This window comes from Humulus lupulus, chromosome 5 (assembly GCF_963169125.1).
Source record: "Humulus lupulus chromosome 5, drHumLupu1.1, whole genome shotgun sequence".
Taxonomy (NCBI): domain Eukaryota; kingdom Viridiplantae; phylum Streptophyta; class Magnoliopsida; order Rosales; family Cannabaceae; genus Humulus; species Humulus lupulus.
The window spans coordinates 18135069-18147376 of NC_084797.1; the positions used below are offsets into that span (position 1 = coordinate 18135069).

At 39.6% G+C, this 12308-nt stretch overlaps 2 long non-coding RNA genes across 2 annotated transcripts; both read right to left on the reverse strand.

The window, feature by feature from the left end:
• Positions 1-205: 205 nt before the first annotated feature.
• On the reverse strand, positions 206-1799 carry LOC133780293 (uncharacterized). Its single transcript, XR_009869216.1, has 4 exons — positions 1703-1799; positions 1381-1476; positions 1240-1304; positions 206-598 (listed from the first exon to the last, which is right to left on the reverse strand). It is a non-coding gene; the product is annotated as an uncharacterized LOC133780293 (long non-coding RNA).
• Positions 1800-3368: 1569 nt separating this feature from the next.
• LOC133780294 (uncharacterized) lies at positions 3369-4254 on the reverse strand. The gene is made up of 3 exons (XR_009869217.1): positions 4193-4254; positions 3640-3700; positions 3369-3457 (listed from the first exon to the last, which is right to left on the reverse strand). It is a non-coding gene; the product is annotated as an uncharacterized LOC133780294 (long non-coding RNA).
• Positions 4255-12308: the final 8054 nt, after the last annotated feature.

A 12308-nucleotide genomic window follows, 5' to 3' on the forward strand; every position in this document is an offset into this window, starting at 1 on the left:
ATAACTTTGGTCAAAGGAATTGGCTTTCATTGATTTAGGAAAGTCATGGAGATATGAAAGTGGAAACAAAAGATGTAAGTAAGGATAAAAGACATCAAAATTCTTTGGAGTTAATGTGGCAAACACCCTATGACCAATAAATAAATCAATTTTGAAGAAAAAAATTACCCTGTGACCAATATACTTAGCTCTGCGAAGGCATTTTCATTACTTCAAAAGCGTTATTGTACAGTTTGGTAAAAGATATATACTGTAGAAAACATGAAGAAGAAGAAACTATATAGATCATCCTAGTTTCTACACAAAACAATAACATAAAGAAAGATTATAACATAAAAACACAGTGAACTCAACAAAGCCTTTAAAACTTCCTCATCTCATTTAAGAGGAATATGATTAATTCCTGAGACTATTGCAAAGCATTTGAAATAGAATAAATAAAGTCCAAGAAGCCTGTTCCCTTAAGAATACCTTTACTAGTCAATAGCTCAAAATCCAACAACAGCAAGAACCTAATTACAGCTGCCTTCCCATTGATAATCTCATTCTTCCCTGTGAAACCAAATCCTCCTGAGCTCTCATCAACCACCATCCTTACCTATCAAGCACACTAGAATTGATGATTATAGTAGCCTATATATATATATAGACTATGTATAAATCTTATCAAATATGTAACAGTTAAAACTTCCAGCATTTTTTGTAATTATTTAGCATGATAGCTTATGTATTTGATATTATATCTATAGTCTAGAAGCCATTTTACAAAATATCATCAAAACAGACCAGTTTACAAGATAATGTTACAAAAATATGTATATTCCCAAAAGATGTTGATGCTTATATGTACATTAACTTAACATGAAGTAACACCTACCAGCTTAAATGATTCTAACAGAGAGCCAGGATCAGAATTTAAAAGAGCAAAGGCAGAAAAACTAATCCAGGAACTTAACCATCTTGAAGTTCAGATACAAAAACACTAGACATACAAGTGAGCACTTTAAATCGCCAATCCTATTTGCTTATAATGTCTATATAGCTAGTACTAATGTAAGTAACCTCAAGTGACTCAGAAAATAAAGAAGATTGTCTAGGTTCTACAACAGGTTTCTTATGCCTGCAGATTCTTTCCCATAATGTTGTTGAATTGGCATGACTCTTCAACATTGGAACAATAATTGTTTAGACTAAAATAAACAGAGTTGAACCCTTCACTAATTGATTTATATTGCTTACCATTTTCTTCCAGCACCCAATGCATTGGTTAAAGCACCACCAGCTAAGTGTCCTAGATGCCTTACCTGAAATAATGGAAAAAGAGATACCTAAACTTTTCAACTACAAAAAGCATGACTGAAAAAGAAAATGTATACTGACCTTGGGCTCAGATCGTTACTTTGTTGGATCCATACTTTGTACTTCTAGAGATTTGAGCCATAAATACATGTTTGCAACTTGATCTTTAATCATTTCCTGAGGCAGAAAATAATAATAAAAGAAATAGTAGTAAGGAACAGAATGAAACATCTCTGAATAATATAAAAAAGATAAGTAAAAACTGCAAGCAATATTCATTTAGTTACTATATTAGGATTAATATGTACTCTCAGAAAATTATGTTTGTCTATAAGATGGATGCATGTATTTATGTGTTTATTCAACTAAGCCTCAATCAACGAAACTTAAACGAGTACTCTACCTGGACAAACCCATATAGGCCAGGAATGGACATAGCATTTGCACCAAGTACTTTTAATCCAAAGTCAACATGTGGCTGCATAAAACATTAGAGACATGTATAAATCAAATCTAAATATAAAAAATCTAGTTTAACTAAGATCTTTTGGTTAAATTTCTTATAAAGATAGTGAAAATTAACAAACTAAGAATATACACAAGTTCAAAACAGCAAGCAAGATTAGGAGAAACAACAAGAATAGAGAGAATTATGTTTTCATTCTATAGTTGCTAAAATCATAAATGATGTTAAAGTGGTTACAAAACAAGATATTCACATCCATCTCAATTCGCTATGACCAGTTAATTCAGTCCAAGACACAAATTTTTCTGCTTAAATAATTAGGCTGCTTCAAACAATAAAATGAACAAAACACAAGTTAATAATCCAATTAGTTTGACTACCTGGTGAAACAAAATTGCAAGAAAGAGCAATCTGTATTGCAGTATTCTGCTTGTCACCAGTAAGCATCCAGAAATTGATTCCTGCTTTTCTGAATGCCTTTATTGTTTCTGGTACCCCATCCTGACAATTACAGTTTAAAATATCACAACTATCAGTATCTAGTACAATCCAAGCAATAGTATCCCTAATCTAAATATGTTTCCCCTTCTACTGAGCACTCTGCAATTAGTAGAAAATATACACACATATATATGTTAGAAAAAAGTAATAAGTGCATTATGTCACCTGTAAATGGTCTTCTATCGGTAACCCCAAGGATCACAAGATCATGTTCTAATCTTTGACAGACCTCAGCTAGTCTCCACTACACAGAGTAGTGAAGTAAAGGGAGTGGATAGACAGAAAAATCATGACATGTGAATGAGTTTGTGTGCTTTAGGTGTTTTCCTCTCTATCAACCACTGTACTGGCCTCTTTAAACATCGAAGACCATTCCTGATACTCATCTTCCTCCAAAATACGCCAAGCAAGACAAAGTGTGATTGCTTAATCTAACAATGATAAGATACGGTTCAGTATACACAACTGTCAACAACACTTAAAACATTTTTCCAAATACCAAATAGCCCAAAAAGAATATAGTGAGATATAAATTGTCCATTCATACAGTAATTACTGACTAAGATGGCCATAAACGAACCAAGTGATGTATTGGAACAGCTGTCAATGTTCCAAATCTGTCGTTAATTCGTCCAACAATTTCATGGACCTGGCTTGTGAGTTTTTGATCTGTGAAAATGCAATATGAAACAGTGTATTAATTGAATTTTAGCAACAAAGCAAACAAAATGCACTTAGAATTGACAGTAAAAAGATGGAGAGACAAAATAAAACTATATTCATTAATGGTTCAAACTTAACATAAAGAAACACATTCCAACTCAAATGTCCAAAAAAATCATCATTTTCATGTGACTGAAATTAATTGTATAGTTTCATGATTCCATCCTTGAAACAAAGAGTGTAATAAATATAACATATGTAGACTTCAGTAATTGATGATTTCAGATTTTTATAATCTTTAAGAACAGTAGACTTTTTTCTTTCTTCTTCTTTTCTTATTTGGTCTTATTGAATAAATGTAAAGTATAGACTTGGAAATGTTTATCACATTAAATGGAAATAAAAAAGAGGATTAGAATAGAGGGAATCGAAACCTGCTAGCCATTGTCTCCTTCTCTATGGATTAGAATTTTCCCAATCTTGATTCCCTTACAACATGCTCTCAGAGCATTCTCCATACTCTCACCGCTGTAATGACAAGAATAAGTGTGCAATGAGAATATATCGAATTAGTACATTGTGAAAAATTACAGCTTTGAATCTTATTTTTTGGCCCAAGAATAGAAATCCTCTAGAGTTTGCTTCCAAATATAAAATTTATATGAAAAACTGACAAAAAAACTCATGCCACAATTGCTTTGCAAAATTACCTCCTGATTATAGACACACCACATAATCTCTTACAGAAATCTACACCAGTATACACGGACTCTGCGAAAGACAGGAGATGTAAATTAGCTATCAGCAATTACAGTTTCAAGAAATTGGACTCTCTTAGTGAAATCAAAATTAGAAAAAGAAAACAAAATAATGAAGGTATCATCTATACAGCATAAACTAACTTTAGTCTTTGAACAGCAAACATGCATATGAAGCATGGGTCCTAAACTGTCATATTAGGACAGTTAATATTAGATTTTCCTTTCTAGAGATTTGCAGTACTGACAACATAATGCTTTGCTTTTCTAATATGAGTAGTGGCACTTAATTGTTGAGGCTAAACAGTTAATGCCCTCACATTCAGACAAGAAGCTAATGTTACTCATATGCTAAAAAATTTCCTGTTTAAAAAAAGAAAAAAGGAAAAGTTACAATATGATAAGTAATTTTTTCACATATAAGCTGAAGGAACCCATTAAAAATGAAATACAGAAAACTGAAAGGGACAAAGAACTAAAAAATTCCATTTGACTGTCAGCTTACCAGTTGGAGTGACCACCTGTTTTTCTGTAAATGGCAGATGTCCCAGACCATGCTCAATGACCTGGTAATAATTTCAAGATCATTACTCATTACTCATCATGAAATGTTCAAAAGTAGGCCACTTATCTGAAATTTTGAACTTATATTACTCTTTGTACTATCAGCTTCATGATACAATATTCATGTCAAAGAAAAAGATGCCTCTTGTGCATACATAATGACTAAAAGATAATGTGAACGCAGTTCCATAGGTAAGTAAAATACATTAAATACTTTAAAACATAATGGGTTAAGATAAGTATTTAAGTGGAAGCTGTACTCGAGTGAACTAAAGGGTGAGATGAAAGGGGATACTATTTTAAATCCTTCTCATAAAAAATAAATGAAAGAGAATCCCTGCCCAATGGACATAGCTAATTCTCCCAGCTGCTTCCACTTTGATTCACTTTGGGCTTTGATAGCAATTTCCTGAAAGCCAAACAAGAAAATTAATTTGTAAAGAATAGAACTTAGATTGGGATTGTGTTTTAAGCTCTGACAACAAACGAAAAGTAAAACACCTTCATATTTGGTTTAAATGCAAAATAAGTGAAGCTAGAAACTAACCTTCTTTAGGTCATCTCTCCAAATTGCAACTATCTCTGACACCTTGCTTGGAAGGTAAGATCGTGCCATTAAAGCTGCTTCAGGTATTCGGTTACGGTCCAACTTACCACCCTTAAACAGCTTCATATGGAAGCTAGTCTGAATCAACCAACACAAGAAATGTATGTTAGGAGAAGAATTTCACCACAAGAAGATATAATAAATAAATAATTTAATTAGAGAGATTCACATTTTACCAAAATTTCAAGAAGAAAGAAGAGGGGGCTCGGACCCATCTGCAAGACCGAGCCACCCACCCCCTCCAAGAGACCGAGCCACCCACCCCCTTCGTGAGACCGAGCCACCCATGACCCTGAGCCCATTGTTTTCACAAGACCCATGAGCCCGTCATTTGCGCTGTTTGCCGATGATAAGGAAGGTCGGGTTCCATTAAGACAGGTGAGAGAGAAAGAGGGAAGAAGAGAGGTCTGGTGGGAGAAAGGGATCCGAGAGAGAGGAGATGTGCCTCTTCTCAGCATTTGTCTTCCGTGAAGGGAGTGAGAGACCGAGAGAGATAGGTCTACGGGAAATGGGTCAAAGGGAAATGGGAAATGGGTCAAAGGGAAATTGGCACTTTTTTATTTTATTTGCCGCCTGAAACTTTGATAATATACCATAACTCTTTTTAAATAGTAGTATAATGATGTGTTATGGTAATTGTTGTTTGGTGTAGTGATAGCCAGTTGTTCGGCCGCCATGGCTGAGGAGTGGATCAGGACAAGGAATGATTAACAGTCTGTTTTGCCTTAGTATGGCTAATTACTGTATTTAAATCCTGAATCTTTTGTAAACGGTCTTAATCTTATTATTTTTGGGATCCCATGTTTTAAATATAATGTTTATTTATAAAAGGTAAAGCTTTTGAGACCAAAATCCTTTAACCCTAGTTCCACGATAGTTTCAATAACTTATTTTTAATTAAATGACTTGATTAGCAAGCCTAGCACCTTTACAAACACACAATGTAACGGTCTTGGCTATCCAGGGCGTTACATTGTAACTCTCTAGTATATGTTACAAAATTTGACACTCTTTGTCACATTTATTTAATCTAAAATATTATATTATAATATAATATAATTGTAACGCCCTGGATAGCCAAGGTCGCTACACTGTGTACTTATAAAGGTGCAAGACTTGCTAATCAAGTCATTAATTTAAAAACGTGCCACTAAACATGTGTGAGCTAGGGTTAAAAAGGTTTTGTTCTCAAAAGTTTCACTTTACATAATTAAACAGTTATATACATGGGATCCCAAAAGAAACTGAGTTTAAAAGTTGGATTACAGACTCCCCAAAATACAGACAACCGTGAGCAATACTAAGGCAAAATGAACATTTCTGGGTCTCGCGTCCCGGCCTAAACCTCAACTGTGGCGGCTGAGCAGCTGGTCAAGTATATTTCGCTCGCAGAGCTCTCCAAATCAGGGCTGATCAAGTTTTCCCTTGCCTTTACCTGCACCACGTAGCACCCGTGAGCCAAGGCCCAGCAAGAAAACATAACAGGCAATGCCACCAATAGCAACAGATAGTTAATTCATCAAGCATGACAAAACACTTGTTATTCCACATTAATCACTTAACACATATTCATAATCAGCAATGCAATTAATCATTCTAACAGTCAAATCACATAATAAATAGGTCACATAATAATCAGGGTCGACAACTTAGGCCGCACCCTCTGTTTATCCCACTGAATCCGGCCCGTTTAAACCGAGCTCAGTGCATATCAAGCTATCCTCGACTACCAGTGGCCAAGCCGCGCCCCGTGCGCTAGTGTAACCCTTGGAAATCTTAGGCCGTTGGTTCACTATTTAGTTTACATGGCATAATACCATCCTTCCAAGCATACACATTAGGGAACCCTTAGTCCCATTACAAATATACAACCAGGTGCAGTTTTCTTACCTTTAGTCTCTACGTTCACTGATTACGAGCGACGCTCCTCGAGCACGATCTGTTCCCGAGCCCTAGCCTTAACACCTAGCCACAACCAAGATATTGGATTCCATTAATATTCAAATAAGGGTTTCTGGATACAATACTAGCTTCCAGGACATCGAATTCCACCAAGCACGGTGGGGGAATCGATCCCGAGCACCCTAGGCTACATTCCCGTGCCTAAAATCCCCAAATGTTCAAGTGTGCACCTAAGGGCTATGGCCCTTGAAACCTAGCCGCGGTCCTGCCCTAAAATAGAGCCAAGGTCATCCCTGGAATCAGACACGCGCCACGACCCTTCCCAAGGGCGCCGCAGCGCTCTCCCCTGGCCGAGCCTCCTTGGCTATCTTGCTTAGTAGGGCCGCAGCGCTCTAGAACAGAGTCGCGGCCCTCCCCTTCGTGCCCAGAAAAACCTCCATTTCTAGCATTCTAACCCCATCCAAAACCATTCCAAAGCATCCTAACTCAAAACCCATCAATCACAGAACCTTTATCATGACTCTAACAACATATCTTAACTGAAATTCAGCTTAGAAACCCACTAAAACTCCATTTTGATCCTCTGAAACCCAGCATCCCAAAACACCAAAACTAGTCATGTAACACTCAAACTTTAACCCCTGAATAACGAATTGAAGCTTACCTCTTTTGCTGAACCACCTTCTTGGCAAATCCCTGAGCTACAATCCAAGTTTCTCAGCTTAATTCAACCTTTAAACATCAAAACCATAAACTCCCTTAAAACCTAGTCAAAACTCAAAAGTCAAATGCTCAGAAACATAGTTCAGTCCTTACCTTAAACTTGGTTGAGTTCACTTAGCTGAGCACCAGATTAACCTACAAATTTCCAGCCCAAATCACTAAGTTCCAGCTGATTTTCCCTTGGGTTTCTGTAATTTCTTGGGAGAGAAAAGGGAAGAGAAGAGGAGAGAGAGAGAGAGAGAGATTATAAGTCGGATTGTATTTGTTCCCCTGTTTTCATTAACTTAGTCTAATCCTTAATCAGTTAAGTCAATCCCGAGGCTCGGGGTGCCTGAAACATACCCGAGGGCAAAACGGTAAATTTCCCCAATATTCCCGCCTAAGATTTCTATCCTCAAATATATCTCCATATATTTATTTCTATAACCCAATAGTCTAAATAACTGGCCGATACCTAAAATACCCCTGACTTATCCAAAGTCAAATACTAAGCCCCGTTGTGACATTTCCCGCTATCTAGCTCCCTAGGATCGTCTCAAGTCGCACGCTGCAGATTTACCCACATTATAATGTGGTTCTCAAAGTTATAACATTTAATCACAATTTAACATTCATATAATCAAACAGGCACACTTAACATATAATCATGTATTTAATCAATTAATTCACACATGGACCAAATATGCCCTCCCGGCACACTAATCAATGCTCTTAAGCCATATTAGTGATTTTGGGTCGTTACAACTATCCCCTCCTACCGAGAATTTCGTCCTCGAAATTTACCTGAATAGCTCAGGATACTGATCCCGCATCGATGTCTTCAACTCCCAAGTCGCTTCCTCGACCTTGCTATTTCTCCACAACACCTTAACTAACGGGATTGTCTTATTTCGTAAGACTTTGTCCTTCCGATCCGAAATCTGGACTGGTCGCTCTTCATAGGATAAATCCGTCTGTAACTCTAAGTCCTCATACCTCAGTACATGCGTTGTATCTGAAACATACTTTCGCAGCATGGAGACATGGAATACATCGTGAACCCTTGACAGCGACGGTGGCAAGGCCAACCTATAAGCCACCTGTCCAATCCTCTCCAAGATCTCAAAAGGTCCAAAAAACCGAGGGCTCAGCTTGCCCTTCACTCCAAATCTCCTTACCCCTCTCAATGATGAGACTCGTAGAAACACTTGGTCCCCAACCTAGAACTCCACATTCCTATGCTTAGGATCAGCGTAGCTTTTCTATCTACTCTGCGATGCAAGCATTCTGGCTCGAATCTTCTCAATAGCCTCATTAGTCTTCTGAACCATATCTGGCCCTAAGTACCTCCTCTCACCCATCTCATCCCAATGTATGGGTGATCTACATTTTCTCCCATGTAACATCTCATAAGGGGCCACCCCAACTGTGGACTGATAGCTGTTGTTATACGAGAATTCAATCAACGGTAAGTACTTACTCCAAGACCCCTCAAAATCAATCACACACGCCTTAAGCATGTCCTCCAATACTTGAATTGTCCTCTCAGACTGTCCATCAGTCTGAGGATGAAAAGTTGTGCTAAACTTCAACTGAGTCCCCGTAGCTCTTTGTAGAGCTCCCCAAAACTTGGAGGTAGAGATGGGATCTCGATCTGACACAATAGACTTTGGAACCCCATGGAGGTGAACTATCTCCCTCACATACAACTCTGCATACTATTCCATTGTAAAGGTCGACCTCACTGGCAGAAAGTGAGCTGACTTGGTGTATCTGTCCACTATCACCCACACCGAGTCACAAAGTCCCACTGTTCTGGGTAACCCTCCTACAAAATCCATGGTGATGTCCTCCCACTTCCATTCTGGGATACCCAAAGACTGAAGCAATCCGCTGGTTGCTGATGCTCAGCCTTTACCTGCTGACATGTCAAACATCTAGACAAATACTCTACCACATCCTTCTTAATCCTGGGCCACCAATATAATGTCCGTAGATCCTGATACATCTTCGTGGTACCCAGATTAAACGAGTATGGCGTAGTGTGTGACTCATCCAGTATCTCTCGTTTGATCCCCTCATCTGCTGGAACACAAATCTGCCCCTAATATCGAAGCATACCAGTCTTAGAGACAGAATAATCCTTAGTTGTCTCCGCTAAAACATGCTGCCTGACTTCCTGCAACTGTACATCCACCAATTGTCCCTCCTTAATCCTCTCTAGCAGGGTTGAATGCAGGGTAATATTAGCTAACTAACCTACCACCAATTCTATCATTGCTCTGGTCATTTCATCTGCTAACTCCCTTGAGATCTAGGTGGAACTATACAATTGTCCTGGGCCCCTCCTACTCAACGCATCTGCCACCACATTGGCTTTCCCTGGGTGGTAAAGGATATCATAGTCATAATCCTTAACCAGCTCCAACCAACGCCTCTGTCTCATGTTCAGATCTTTTTGTGTGAAGAAATATTTCAAACTCTTGTGATCAGTGTATATCTCACACTTCTCCCCATACAAATAATGCCACCAAACCTTTAGTAAGAATACCACTGCCGCCAGTTCCAAATCATGAATAGGATACCGCTGCTCATACTCCTTCAGCTGCCGAGATGCATAGGCTATAACTTTCTCATTCTACTTCAGCACGCAGCCTAAACCCATCCTCAATGCATCACAGTAAACCGCAAACTTCCCTTCCTCCGAAGGAAGACTCAACACTGGTGCAGAAATAAGTCGTCGCTTCAACTCTTGGAAACTGTTCTCACACTTCTCTGGCCAAACAAACTTCTGATTCTTTCTTGTCAATTCTGTCATCGGTGAAGAAATCTTTGAAAACCCCTCTACGAACCGTCTATAATAACATGCCAACCCAAGGAAACTCCGCACCTCTGAGGCGTTCCTTGGCCTCGGCCAATCTCTTACTGCTTCCACCTTGGACGGATCCACCTTAATCCCTTCTGCACCAACTATATGCCCAAGAAAAGTCACCTTTGGCAACCAAAATTCACACTTCTTAAACTTGGCATACAACTGATGCTCCCTTAACCTCTGTAAAACCTGTCGAAGATATTGCTCATGCTCTGCCTCTAAACTGGATTATACCAAGATGTCGTCGATGAAGACAATGACGAACTGATCTAAGAAGTCCTTGAACACCCTGTTCATCAAATCCATAAAAGCTGCTGGGGCATTGGTCAAACCAAAAGACATGACCAAGAACTCATAGTGCCCATATCGCGACTGGAAGGCTGTCTTTGGTATATCCTCATCTTTGATCCTCAGCTGGTGATAACCAGATCGTAGATCAATCTTTGAGAACACCATCTTTCCCTATAGCTGATCGAACAAGTCATCAATCCTTGGTAGAGGGTACTTATTCTTTATGGTCAACTTGTTCAATTCTCGGTAGTCTATACACATCCTCAACGTCCCATCCTTCTTCTTAACAAATAACACTAGAGCACCCCATGGTGAATAACTAGGTCTGATGAATCCCAAATCCAGAAGCTCCTGCAACTGTATCTTTAGTTCCTTCAACTCAGCTGGAGCCATCCTATATGGTGTCCTTGATACCGGTTCTGTCCCCAATGCTAACTCAATCTCAAACTGAATCTCCCTGCGTGGCGACAACCCTAGTAGATCCTCAAGAAATACATCCAAAAACTCACACACCAATCTAGTCTCTCCCAGCCCTACCAGCATAACCCTAGTAGTATCCACTACATTGGCCAGAAAACCTATGCATCCTCCCTGTAACAAGTCTCTGGCTCTCAACGCTGAAATCATGGGTACGCGGGGTCCACATACCACACCCACAAAAGCAAAAAGGATCCTCGCCCTCAGGCTCAAAAGCCACCATCTCTTCCTACAGTCAATGGTAGCCCCATATCTGACCAACCAGTCCATCCCTAGAATCATGTCAAAATCCTCCATGTCTAACTCAATCAAATCCACTGAAAGTTCCCTGCTATCAACCATCGCTGGCAGTCCCCTAATCCTCCTAGAAACTACCAGTTCCTCTGTAGGCAATAAAGTCCCAAACCCTGCAGTCTGATATTCACTAGGTCTACATAGTCTATCAATCACTCTACTAGAAACAAAGGAATGTGTAGCACCAGAATCAATCAATACAGTAAAAGGAGTGCCAGCGCTAGAAAGCTGACCTGTCACTACCGAGGGACTCGCCTCAGCCTCTGCCTGAGTCAAGGTGAATACTCGAGCTGGAGTCAAGCTATCCACCTTCCCTGCTTCACCTTTCTTCACTGTTGAGCAGTCTTTCCTGAGATACCCTACTATTCCGCACAAAAAGCAAGCCTTGGCCCGACACTCGTCCAGATGGCATCTTCTACACCTCGGGCACTCCAGATAAGTTCGACATGCCTCGCTTCCACCCTGACGGCCACCCTGACCACCCCGGCCCCTCCTATCGGGACCAGTAGTGGTCGAAGTGTCCGGAGCCTTTCTCTTGAAGTCACTGGGGCCTCCACCCCTACCCGTCCCTGAATAAGGAGGCACCACTCTGCGACCCTCATGCCTCACCGCACTTTCCCTCCAAATCTTGTTCTCCGCTTCCTCTGCGGTAAGAACCTTCTCAACAGCCTGGGCATAAGTTGTTCCTCCAAGTACCGTTGTGATCCTGACATCTCGGGCTATCATAGCATTAAGCCCTCTGATGAATCTATCATGCCTAGCAGCATCAATAGGCACAAGATCTGGTGCAAACTTTGCAAGCATGCCAAATTTTAGGGCATATTCAGTAATGGTAATATTGCCCTGCACCAAACCCACGAACTCATTAACTTTTGTTGCCCTGACGGCAACATTGTAATATTTCTGACTGAA